Raw genomic sequence first — 14,457 nt, 5'->3', positions numbered from 1 at the left:
AAGGTAGAGTAGACTACCTATCATTCCCCTATATGTTTTTTGATCGAAATTTTCACTATTTTCATCCATATCTAACTTAGTCGCAGTACTCATAGGGGTGTTTATTGCTTTTGAATTATCCATGTTAAATCGTTTTAACAATTCTAATGTGTATTTAGATTGGTTAATAAATATACCATCCTTAAGTTGTTTGATTTGTAATCCTAAAAAGAAAGTTAATTCACCCATTAAACTCATTTCAAATTCAAGACTCATACATTTGGCAAATGATTCACATAGTGATTCATCCGAAGAGCCAAACACAATATCGTCAACATAAATTTGCACAATAAGAAAATTATTTTCAAAATGTTTAATAAACAATGTAGTATCAACCTTGCCTTTGGTAAAATTATTTAAAATAAGAAAGGAACTAAGCCTTTCATACCAAGCTCTAGGAGCTTGTTTTAAGCCATAGAGAGCTTTAGTCAATTTGAATACATGATTAGGAAGAAGAGAATTTTCAAATCCGGGAGGTTGTTCGACAAATACTTCTTCGGAAATAAAACCATTCAAGAAAGCACTTTTAACATCCATTTGAAATAGTTTAAAATTATTACTACTAGCATAGGCAAGGAGCATCCTTATGGCTTCTAATCGAGCCACGGGAGCGAAGGTTTCTTCGTAATCGATACCTTCTTCTTGGTTGAAACCTTTGGCCACTAATCTAGCCTTGTTTCTAACCACGATACCATTTTCGTCTTGCTTGTTTCTAAAGACCCACTTAGTACCTATGACTAAGTGGTCACTTGGTCTAGGAACAAGCTTCCATACCTCATTCCTCTCAAATTGGTTCAATTCTTCTTGCATTGCAATGATCCAAAAATCATCTTTTAAGGCTTCGTCAATGCATTTAGGTTCAATTTGAGAAAGGAAAGCGGCGTTAGCACAGAAATTTTTGAAAGAAGAACGAGTTTGAACCCCTTTTGATGTATCTCCTATAATTTGCTCTTTTGGATGAGCATCTACATACTTCCATTCTTTTGGTAAAGAAATTTCGGAAGAAGATGCATTCAAATGGCTATTTTGAGGAGAGGGTTCATTTAAATTCAAATTATCAAAACCAAGATCATCATCAAAATCATTTTTCTTTAAATCGGAAATTTCATTGAAAACTACATGAATAGACTCTTCAATTACTAAAGTTCTTTTATTAAAAACCCGAAAAGCTTTAGAAACGGAAGAGTAACCAAGAAAGATGCCTTCATCGGATTTAGCATCAAATTTTCCTAAAGCATCCCTTTCATTTAAAATAAAGCATTTACAACCAAAAACTTTAAAATAGGAGATGTTTGGTTTTTTGTTATTCCATAATTCATAGGGAGTTTTGGATAAGGATGGTCTTATTAGGACTCTATTCATGATGTAGCAAGCCGTATTTACGGCTTCGGCCCAAAAGTACTTAGGTAAACTTTGTTCATTCAACATAGTTCTTGCCATTTCTTGTAGGTTTCTATTTTTCCTTTCAACTACTCCATTTTGTTGAGGATTTCTTGGAGTTGAGAAGTTGTGATTGTACCCATTACTTTCGCAAAAATTTTGAAAGTCACGATTTTGGAATTCACCACCGTGATCACTCCGAATTGATGAAATCATGAGGCCTTTTTCGTTTTGAGTGAGTTTACAAAATTTAGAGAAACACTTGAAGCAATCACTTTTGTGAGCTAAGAAATAGGTCCAAGTGTATCTAGAGTAGTCATCCACAATCACAAAAGCATATTTGCTTCCACCTAGACTTGTTGTATCAATTGGTCCAAATAAGTCCAAATGGATCAATTGTAATGGTCTAGTAGTGCTAATTTGATTTTTTGGTTTGAAGCTTGTTTTTATTTGTTTGCCTAGTTGACATGCATCGCATACTTTGTCCTTAATAAACTTTAAATTTGGAATTCCTCGTACTAATTCTTGAGATGAGATCTTAGATATTGTTTTCATGCTTGCATGGCCTAATCTCCTATGCCAAAGCCAAGCATCATCATTTACGACGGAGAAGCACATTTCATTACTTAGTTCATCAAGATTGATGGTATAGACATTATTTTGTTTTAAAGCAATCATAGTCATGTTATGATTTGGTTTTTCAATAATGCACATATTTGATTCAAATCTAAAGATGTAACCTTTATCGCATAGTTGACTAATACTCAAGAGATTATGTTTCAATCCATCAACTAGTAAGACATCATCAATGGAAAAATTAAATTTGTTACCAATAGTTCCCTTGCCAATGATTTTGCCCTTGTTGTTGTCTCCGAAGGTAACGTACCCTTCTTCTTTGCTAGTGAGCATAGAGAAATGAGATGGATCTCCAGTCATATGTCTTGAGCATCCACTATCGAGATACCATCTCTTGCTCCTAGCTTGTGGGTTTGTCTACAAAAGAGGATGATTTTTAGGTACCCATTTGATTTTGGGTGCCTCAAAAATTGACCCACTAACTTTGTTATTTATGATTGAATTCTTTATAGTTCCTTTAGGAACCCATATTAATTTTTGTGAACTAATCTTCCTAAATGGGCATTTGTAGGCAATATGTCCGGATTTGCAACAAAAGTTGCATTTCATATAAGAGGAAACATGTAATGTAGGTCCTTTTATGAAAGTGGTAGGATTTTGATGTAATCCTTTTACAAATCCAATTCCATTTCTATTTGCGATGTGACCCTTGTGTGCAAGGATCATATCTAATCCTTTGCTACCAACCTTAAACTTGTTTAAGGTTTCCTTAAGAAGCAAATTTTCATTTTTTATTGCTTCTAAGTGCTCACACTTAGAGCATGAAGGAGTTTGAAGACTATCAAACTTATCTTGTAGCAAAGCATGCTCTTTCTTTAAGATACTTAACTTCTTGCTAACAGTTCTACATTCATCAAATAATTCATGAAAAGCGATAGATAGTTCTTCAAAAGATAAATCATCATTAAATAAATCACATACCTCTTCTCCTAACGCCATTAGCGCGTAATGAGCAACTTGCTCGGTGTTGGACTCCTCTTCTTCGGATGCGCTTGAATCATCCCACGTTGCCTTGAATGCCTTCTTCTTTGATGTTCTCTTTTTGGCTTGAGGACAATCGTTCTTATAGTGTCCCGGTTTTTTGCATTCATAACAAATCACTTGGTCCTTCTTTTGTTCAAATTTATTTTTTGTATTATTTTTAAATCTGTTCTTTCTTAAATATTTTTTAAATTTTTGAGTCAAAAATGCAATGTCATTGTCACTGTCCTCATCACTTGATATTCCTTTCAAGTGGTCTTCTTGTGATTTGAGTGCCATATCCTTCCTGTTCTTTGGAAGGGGGTTCTCGAGCTCGTCATGAGCTTGACATGTCATTTCGTAGGTCATTAGAGACCCAATGAGTTCTTCAAGAGGGAATGCTTTAAGGTCTTTGGCCTCTTGAATGGCCGTAACTTTTGGATCCCAACTTTTAGGGAGGGATCTTAAGATTTTAGTTACTAGTTCAAAGTTAGTAAAATCTTTACCAAGAGCTTTGAGTCCATTGATGACATCCGTAAACCGGGTGTACATGTCTCCGATGGACTCACTTGGTTTCATTCGGAAAAGTTCGTAAGAGTGCACAAGGATGTTGATTTTGGACTCTTTCACTCGGCTAGTGCCTTCATGAGTGACCTCAAGAGTTCTCCAAATATCAAAAGCCGAATCACACATTGAAACACGATTAAATTCGTTTTTGTCTAGTGCACAAAACAAGGCATTCATAGCCTTTGCATTTAAAGCAAAAACCTTCTTTTCCGATTCATTCCATTCGCTCATCGGAAGAGAAGATTTTTGAAATTCATTCTCGACAATAGACCAAAGCTCAAAGTCCATAGAAATGAGGAAGATTCTCATGCGAGTCTTCCAATATGTGTAATCCGACCCATTAAACAAAGGTGGTCGTGCAATAGAATGGCCCTCTTGCATGCCGGAGTAAGCCATCTCTCTTGGGTATTAAACCAAATATGAGAGATAACCTCGCTCTGATACCACTTGTTAGGATCGGAGCGGCACTAAGAGGGGGGGGTGAATTAGTGCAGCGGATTAAAACTTCGATTTTAATAAAATCTTTCGTACGTTAAGAACGGAACTTGAGAAATTTAACTTGAAGGCGTATTCTTAAAGTTGCGCAGCAAGAGTAATAAGGAACTAAAGCAGTCAGAAGATTTGCAGTAATGTAAATGACAATAATAAAAAGCAAACCAGAGATTACGCCGATTTTTAGAGTGGTTCGGTCAAATGACCTACTCCACTTGCGAGGCCCCTCTTCGATGAGGCTCCCACCTTCCACTAGCAAGTCTCTTGAAATGGAAGGGTAAACACCCCTCTTACAACCTTTTACAAGCAGCTCAACCTCTTACAAATTTTCAATAAAAAAGAAGGAGGAGAACTCTCTAGCAAATTGAAAACAAGACTTGCTAAGACTTTCTAAGACTTTTCTCTCAATCAAAATGCTTCTCAAAAGTTGTAACCTCAGCTGAGATTTGAGGGGTATTTATAGGCCTCAAGAGGATTCAAATTTTGGGCTCCAAAATTTGAATTCTCTTAGGGTTCCCGGTGCTGGCGGTTCCACCGCCCAGCCAGGCGGTGCCACCGCCCAGCTCTCGGGTGCTGGACGGTGCAACCGCCCAGCCAAGGAGGTGTCACCGCCCAGCACTCGGGTGCTGGGCGGTGCCACCGCCCAGTTAGGCGGTGCCACCGCCTACAGTGTTTTCAGCCCGACTACAGTGTTTTCAGCCCGACTACAGTGTTTTCAGCCACTAGTTGGGCTTCAATCTTGGCCTAAACTAGTCCGAACTCGGGCCCAATTGGCCCCTAACCAGGATATAGGATTATCTTCTTAATCCTAATCCTAATTACAAGTGAACTACATAACAAAACACATCCTAAGCAATTTTATCAACCGCGAACGTCAAGTCTTGTTCCGGCGAGCTTTCCGACGAACTTCTTCCGACGGGGTCCAAGCACGCTCCTGAACTTGTGATGACTTTAATGAGTAGCCGAGACTTCTCGGTGATCTCTGCGAACCTCCGACGATCTCTTCGGCGAACTTCCAACAGGTTCCCAATTTCTTCTCGGTTGGTTCCATCGGCATCTCCGACGATTCTTCGGACTCTTAAAAGTTCATCGAACTTGACTCCGGTATTCTTGCTTTGTGTTTTCTGGTTATCGTAGTTAATCCTGCATACTTAACTCAATAATATGGATTAGATCAAATAACTCATCAATTGATTTTATCATCAAAATCCGAGATTCAACAATAGGCATATATGAGCATTATATCGAATATTCTATTTATAACTTTGTCCATGATATTCTCTCCCATATATTCGTTCGACATTCTTGTTGAAACATTTATAGGTGTTACATCTCTTTTCCTTTACTGAATCTTTAATTTTTTGCTCCAATTGCAACGTGTCTCTTGGCTCCAAATTGCTCTCCACCATTGTTGTTGGGTAATCAAACTTTGATATGCTATGTTGCTTTAACTTGTCAATGACTCTGACTCTAGTATAGGGTCAACTAAATTGTATTGATCCATATTAATTCTTATGGATTCTTTAAATGAAGGAAAATACCTTTCTTGTTATGTGCTAGTATCTCAAATCTCTCATGTTGCTTGAACTTGTTAAGACAGAAATTGATACTAAGAGGGGGAGTGAATTAGTACTTTCATAAAAATGATGGTTTAAAAACTTCGTTTGATGAAATCGTATCGGAAAGAATTTAAACTAAGAGCATGTTCGTAAGCGTAGTGAGAGTAGTAAGCAAGTAAATTAGTTTGTAATATAAGAATAAAAAGCAAAACATAAATGCAAACCGAGTACACCAGATTTATAATACTTCAGTCATCGTGACCTACTGTCACGGACAAACTTCTAAACAGGATGTTTGATGTAATGCTTATGTATGTCCGTGTCTTTTGGTATGTTCATGCCTTGTACAGTAAGTAGAGGGACGGCCGAAGGCTTAATAGTCCCATTTTAGTTGGGTTGGTGGCCTCTTTGGGCATGTAAATAAAGGTTGTGTCATGTGGACACATGCGAGAGATTTTCGGTCTGTAATGGATCATTTTACCCTTTGTTGTGCAACTGTTTAGAACTTGTAAAGTCTGTTTGTAATTTGCATTGTCTATGAAGTGTTTTTCGGAGATGTTTGCTTGTGGATCCTGATTGAGGCGTTCTCTCTAACCCGTTCTCTCTTTTGTTGGTCCTAAGGGACAATGGGAGGCTTCGGGGAGGTTGACCTTTGCGGACGGACACGCAAGGGTGCCGCACGACTTAGGCAAAACCAGCTAAGTCCATGACAGATGGTATCAGAGTGGGACAAGCACTCATAGAAACACTTAGCATGCAAATGAGCATGGAGATGTAGGGAAAAGGAGTCGCTCGGAGGAGCGGGCATCTGACATTGGCATTCAAAGGAATGGCCAACCCTTCGCGCAAGAGGTGTTAGGATCAAGAGCACTAAGAGGGAGGGGGGGTGAATTAGTGTAGCGGAAAACCTTCTACGAAAAATAAAAACTGCGTTCGTTCGTTAAAAGTGATTTTGGTAAGAAAGCCGATTCGTAAATCACTTTAACTTTTGTTTAAGCGAGATGCAACAAAGATATAAATGCAGTTTGCAATTATGATTCTAATCAGATAGTAGGCGCAAACTGAAATATGATATTCGTACGAAAAAACTGATTTACGTCTAAATGCTGATTCGTAAATCACTTGATTAAGCGAAATGCAGTTTAAGCAAGGATATAAAGGTAGTTTGTAGTTATGATAGAAATCAAAACGTAAACGCAAATAGAAATATGATGATCGAACGATGAAATTGTTTTACGTCTAAATGCCGATTTGGAAAGTGCAAAGCTTGAAACCCGATTGTATATGTGCAGAAAGCAGTAAGCTTTAGAGGAGGTTTACAGTAAAGATAATATGCTCAAAGTAAATGTAAACCGAGATTTAGAGTGGTTCGGTCAATCTTGACCTACTCCACTTTTGGCTTCCCCCACCGACGAGGTCACCGACGTCAACTAGAGGCCTTCCTTCAATAGGCGAAGGCCAACCACCCTTTTACAGTTTCACTCATTTTGACGGGCTTAGGAGACAACCCTTACAGAATTTTCTCTCCTCTCTTTAAAACTTAGAACTTGGAAGAAAAGAGGGAGAAGAACTTTTGGCCTTTACAACAATTTTGAGCTCTAAAAATCACAAAACAAGATCAGGATTTCGGTGTATATATGTTACCTTTCAGTGCTGAATGGGTGGGGTATTTATAGGCCCCAACCCAGTTTGAATTTGGAGCTTAAAACTGTCAATTCCCAGAATTCCGAGATCTGGCGGTTGCACCTCCTGACTAGAGCGGTTGCACCGCCTGGCAGAGCTCGAAGACTAAGCCTCTCGGTGGTGCCACCTCTTGACTGAGGCGGTTGCACCGCTTAGCCAGAGCTCGGAGACCGAGCCCAAGCGGTGCCACCTCTGTCAGGGGAGGTTGCACCGCCCAGTCTCGCTCGGAGACTGAGCCCAGGCGGTGCCACTCCTGGCTGGGGTGGTTGCACCGCCCAGTCTCGCTCGGAGACTTAGCCTAGGCGGTGCCACCTCCTGGCTTGGGCAGTTCAACCGCTTGGCAGAAATCAGGGTCCGAATGGGTTAATCCATTTGGCCCAATTTGGGTTTTTCAGGGGCCCAATTGCCCCAAGATTAAGTTAATGGGATCACCTCCCATTTCCAACTTAATCATTGTGCTAACTACGATTTTTCGTAAGATATTTACTGTAACATGCTCCGGTGCGTCAATCGCTTCTTCCGGCAAGCTTCCGGCGAACTTCCGTCGATTATCCGATGAACCCTCGGTGATGCTCCTGCGGACTTCCGGAAAACTCCTGGACTTGCGACGATCCACTTGGCGAGTTCCGACGAGCTTCTTTGGCAAGCTTATGGACTTCTCGGATTTGTTCCCGCAGAACCTCCGACGACTGTCCGAACTTCCGTCGAACTCTCGAACTCCCAACGTGATCATTGTCTTGACTCCGGCGCAACTCCTATTGTATATCTTATTTTCATCGTAGTTAATCCTGCACACTTATCTCAATATGTAGATTAGATAACAAATGACAATTGACTTCATCATCAAAATCCGAGATTCAACAATCTCCCCCTTTTTTATGATGACAATCAATTGATAATGGAGTTAACCTTAACTCCCCCTGTCTATATTCTATACTTGAGATAAGTCATTCTTGAATTCAAAACCTTTGAATTCAAGATACATATTGATAAGTTAAAATCATTTAAACTTATCAATACTCCCATCATGATTCCCATCATGATGTTTCTCTTTGAAGATGATGTCAAGGCTTGACATTCATTTTCAAATTTTACATAACAGGTTTGAATGATGGTAATAGTAGCAATTCATCATATTGTAAGATATCAACATGTAAAACTACGAAGTAAGATTTTGATATCATTACATGATACAAACAAGGCATAATGTAAATTATAGCAATCATAGCATCAATTCATATATCTCTTGGTGATGCAAGCATGACATTAATACTCATATATTTCTCGGTGATACAAGCATGGCATTAATACTCATATATTTCTCCCCCTTTGTCATCAACAAAAAGCATCAGGAGAACAATAAGTGAATTTTGAGCATAAGTGTTACAGTTGTTCATGCCTTTACATGTTATTTTCCAAGCATATAAAGGAAAGCATGATACATAGATTGCTTTGAATACTTCTTCCTTTTTATTTGTTATAATCTTTTTGCATGAAGGAGGAAGGCTATTTGTGATTTTACTTTGAGTGAAGTTAAAATCGATGAGAGATTAAATCATGCTTCATTTTTACAAGGATCAAGATATGTATGTGAAACAAGTCTTTGCAAGTAAAAACACTATCATCCATATTTCAAGATGGAATTTATAAGCAGGAATCATTTAATCAAATCCATTTCAGAAAAATATTTTTCATAAGTGTATGAGAAAATCCGATTGTTAGGATACCAATTGTTAAGCGAATCCGAAAATGAAATTAACACTTTCATGCATTCGGACAAGACTATGCTATTGATTTTCAAATACAATCATGAAGACAAAACATGCACATAATTTCCAATATGTTATTTAGGCATGTAATGGCAATCAAGTGATTTGATCATTCAATAAAGTCCGAAAGATAATTTTAACTAGTTTATGTATTCGGACACATCAACATTCCTAATTCTCTTCTTATGAAATCAAATTGTTTTTCATTTAGAGGTTTTGTAAAAATATCAACTAGTTGATGTTTAGTATCAATGAACTCTATGATTACATTATGATTAATAACATGATCTTGTATAACGTGATGTCTAATATCAATATATTTTGTTCTTGAGTGTTGTATAGGATTCTTCGTTAAGCATATTGCACTTGTGTTATCACATTTAATGAGAATATTTTTAAGATAAATTTTATAATCTTCTAAGGTGTTTTTCATCCATACAACTTGTGCACAGCATGCACTTGCTGCAATATATTCAGCTTCGGTTGTTGATAGTGCAATCGAGTTTTGTTTCTTGGATGACCAGGAAACAAGGGCATGTCCTAAAAATTGACATGTTCCTGATGTGCTTTTTCTATCTAGTTTACAACCAGCAAAGTCTACATCAGCATAAGCAATTAACTCAAGATTCTTTGATTTTGGGTACCATAATCCTAGATTTGTGGTACCATTAAGATATCTAAGTATTCTTTTAACTGCTTTGAGATGAGATATCTTAGGGTTTGATTGAAATCTAGCACAATGTCCTACACTGAACATGATATCTAGTCTAGTTGTAGTGAGGTAAAGTAAACTTCCTATCATGCCCCTATAAGTTTTTTGATCGAAGCTTTCTCCATTTTCATCGATTTCTAACTTAGTGGAGGTGCTCATAGGAGTGTTGATAGCTTTTGAGTTATTCATATTAAACTTTTTTAGCAAATTCATAGCATATTTAGTTTGACTAATAAAGATGCCATTACTTAGTTGTTTGATTTGTAAGCCTAAGAAGAATGTTAATTCTCCCATTAAACTCATTTCGAATTCAAGACTCATAGTTTTAGCAAAAGATTCACAAAGAGATTCATTCGTAGAACTAAAGATAATATCATCAACATTTATCTGAACAATGAGAAAATCATTTTCAAAATTCTTGATGAACAATGTAGTATCAACCTTGCCTTTTGTGAAATTATTTTCGATAAGAAAAGAACTAAGTCTCTCATACCAAGCCCTCGGAGCTTGTTTTAAACCATAGAGAGCTTTAGTTAATCTAAACACATGATTAAGGAGGCTATTATTTTCAAATCCAGGAGGTTGTTCAACATAGACTTCTTCAGAAATAAAGCCATTAAGAAAAGCGCTTTTAACATTCATTTGAAACAACTTAAAATTATTACTACTAGCGTAGGCAAGGAGCATCCTTATGGCTTCTAATCGAGCCATAGGAGCGAATGTTTCTTCGTAATCGATACCTTCTTCTTGGTTGAAACCTTTGGCCACTAATCTAGCCTTGTTTCTAACCACGATACCATATTCATCTTGCTTGTTTCTAAAAACCCATTTAGTACCAATAACTAAATGGTCATTTGGCCTAGGAACAAGCTTCCACACCTCATTTCTCTCAAATTGATTTAATTCATCTTGCATTGTGATAATCCATGAATCATCTTTCATGGCTTCGTCAACACATTTGGGTTCAATTTGGGAGAGAAAAGCGACGTTGGAACAAAAATTTTGAAGAGAAGAACGTGTTTGAACCCCCTTTGATATGTATCCTAAGATTAGCTCCTTAGGATGAGCATCTACATACTTCCAATCATTGGGTAAGGATGTTTCGGAAGTGGATGCATCCAAGTTGCTAGTTGGAGACAGGGTTTCATTTAAATTCAAGGAATCAAAATTAACATCATCATCAAAATCGTTTTTCCTGATTTCGGGAATCTCATTGAAAACAACATGAATGGATTCTTCAATAATTAAAGTTCTTTTATTGAAGATACGAAAGGCTTTAGAAATCGAAGAATAACCAAGAAAGATTCCTTCATCGGATTTAGCATCAAATTTTCCTAAGTTATCCTTTTCATTCAAGATAAAACACTTACACCCAAAGACTTTAAAATATGTAACATTGAGTTTTTTGTTGTTCCATAACTCATAGGGAGTTTTGGTGAGTATGGGTCTTACTAGAACTCTATTCAAAATATAGCATGCAGTATTTACGGTTTCGGCCCAAAAATATTTGGGTAGGTTATGTTCATTCAACATGGTTCTTGTCATTTCTTGTAAATTTCAATTTTTTCTTTCTACTACTCCATTTTGTTGAGGATTTGTAGGAGTAGAGAAATTATGGTTGTATCCATTGAGTTCACAAAATTCTTGAAAATCATGGTTTTGAAATTCACCACCGTGATCACTTCTAATTGACGAAATCATAGAACCCTTCTCATTCTGAACAAGTTTACAAAACTTGGTAAAATATCTAAAGCATTCACTTTTTTGTTTTAAGAAGTAAGTCCATGTGTATCTGCTATAGTCATCCACAATGACGAAGGCGTATTTGCTACCTCATAGGCTTGATGTAGAGATTGGTCCGAACAAGTCCATATGGATCAATTGTAAGGGCCTAGAGGTGCTTATTTGATTCTTAGATTTGAAACTGTCCTTAATTTGTTTACCTAATTGGCAAGCATCACATACATTATCTTTGATGAACTTGATATGAGGAATTCCTCTTACAAGTTCTTTAGATGATATTTGAGTGATTAGTTTCATGCTAGCATGACCTAATCTTCTATGTCATAGCCAAGCATCCTCATTCAAAACCGAAAAATACATTTCATTACACAAATCATTGATGTCAATAGTGTATACGTTATTTTATTTTAATGCAATCATAGACGTGTTTTTGTGTGGTTTTTCAATGATGCAAGCATTAGATTCGAATCTGACAATATATCCTTTATCACATAATTGACTAATGCTCAAGAGGTTATGTTTTAAACCATCAACTAACAAAACATCTTCAATAAAGAAGTTGGATTTGTTACCTATGGTTCCTTTGCCAATGATTTTACCCTTGTTGTTGTCTCCGAAGGTGACATAGCCTTCGTCTATGCTAGTGAGCTTAGAGAATTGAGATGGATCTTCGGTCATATGCCTTGAGCATCCACTATCAAGGTACCATCTCTTGCTCCTAGCTTGCGATGGTATAGGTTTCTACAAGAAAGGATGATCTTTATGTACCCATTTGCATTTGGGTGCCTCAAAAATAGATCTACATTGTTTATCATGTTACATAGAATTTATCATGGTTCCTTTAGGAACCCAAATTAATTTGTTCGGACTAATTTTCTTGAATAGACAATAATGCGTTTTGTGTCCAAGTTTGCAACAAAAGTTGCATTTGTCTTGGTGTCGAACATGTAAGATGGGGCCTTTTATGAAGGTGGTTGGATTTTGGTGAGGACTTCTCACAGATCCGATTCCACTTCTTTTGGGAACGTGACCCTTGTTTGCAAGGATCATGTTCAAGGACTTGCTACCAACCTCGAATTTCTTCAAGGTGTCCTTAAGTAGCAAGTTTTCCTTTTGGAGAGTTTCTAGATCATGACATTTTATGCATGAACCTAAACTATCATGATATTCAGCTTTTAACTTATCGAAATTATAAGTAAGACTATCATGCTCCTTTTTTAACAATTTATATTTTCTACTAATAATCTTGCATTCATCAAATAAATCATGGAAGGCATTTAATAATTCATCAAATGATAAATCTGCATCTATTAAATTCATTACCTCATCTCCGATGGCCATTAAGGCGTAATGAGCAACTTGCTCAGTGTTGGACTCCTCTTCTTCGGACGCGCTCGAGTCATCCCATGTTGCTTTGAGCGCCTTCTTCTTTGATGTTCTCTTTTTGACTTGGGGACAATCACTCTTGTAGTGTCCCGGCTTTTTGCACTAATAGCAAATAACTTGGTCCTTCTTGGGTTCAAATTTATTTTTTGTGTCATTCTTAAACTTGTTTCTTTTAATGAATTTTTTAAATTTTCTTGTTAGAAGTGCCAAGTCATCGTCACAGTCCTCATCACTTAGTTTTCTCTCAAGTGGTCTTCTGAAGTTCTAAGTGCCATATCCTTCCTGTTCTTTGGAAGGATGTCTTCTTGCTCTTCATGAGCTTTGCAAGTCATCTCGTAGGTCATTAATGACCCGATTAGTTCTTCAAGAGGGAAGTTGTTTAGATCTTTCGCCTCTTGAATAGCAGTGACTTTAGGATCCCAACTCTTAGGAAGGGATCTTAGAATCTTATTTACGAGCTCAAAATTCGAAAAACTTTTTCCGAGTCCTTTTAGACCATTGACGACATCCGTGAAACGGGTAAACATTTTGCCAATAGTCTCACTCGGTTTCATCCGGAAAAGTTCGAAAGAATGTAACAAAAGATTGATTTTTGACTCTTTCACTCTACTTGTGCCTTCGTGAGTCACTTCGAGTGTGTGCCAAATATCAAATGCGATTTCACAAACCGAAACACGGTTGAACTCGTTTTTATCAAGCACACAAAATAAGGCATTCATAGCCTTTGCATTAAGAGCGAAAGCCTTCTTCTCCAATTCATTCCAATCGATCATTGGAAGAGAAGACTTCGAAAATCCATTTTCGACAAGATTCCAAAGTTCAAAATCCATATAAATAAGAAAGATCCACATTCAGGTCTTCCAATAGGTGTAGTCCATCCCATTGAACATGGGTGCACGTGTAATAGAATGGCCCTCTTGGTTTCCGGCGTATGCCATCTCTCTTAGGTTTTAATCCGTTTGAGAGTTAACCTGGCTCTGATACCAATTGTTAGGATCAAGAGCACTAAGAGGGGGGGGGGTGAATTAGTGCAGCGGAAAACCTTCTACGAAAAATAAAAACTGCGTTCGTTCGTTAAAAGTGATTTTGGTAAGAAAGCCGATTCGTAAATCACTTTAACTTTTGTTTAAGCGAGATGCAGCAAAGATATAAATGCAGTTTGCAGTTATGATTCTAATCAGATAGTAGGCGCAAACTGAAATATGATATTCGTACGAAAAAACTGATTTACATCTAAATGCTGATTCGTAAATCACTTGATTAAGCGAGATGCAGTTTAAGCAAAGATATAAAGGCAGTTTGTAGTTATGATAGAAATCAAAACGTAAACGCAAACAGAAATATGATGATCGTACGATGAAACTGTTTTATGTCTAAACGCTGATTCAGAAAGTGCAAAGCTTGAAACCCGATTGTATATGTGCAGAAAGCAGTAAGCTTTAGAGGAGGTTTGCAGTAAAGATAATATGCTCAAAGTAAATGCAAACCGAGATTTAGAGTGGTTCGGTCAATCTTGACCTACTCCACTTTT

The sequence above is a fragment of the Musa acuminata genome, chromosome BXJ1-6 (genome assembly GCF_036884655.1).
Source record: "Musa acuminata AAA Group cultivar baxijiao chromosome BXJ1-6, Cavendish_Baxijiao_AAA, whole genome shotgun sequence".
NCBI lineage: Eukaryota > Viridiplantae > Streptophyta > Magnoliopsida > Zingiberales > Musaceae > Musa > Musa acuminata.
The sequence above is the reverse complement of the archived record's forward strand: the minus strand, read 5'-3'. Positions refer to the sequence as shown.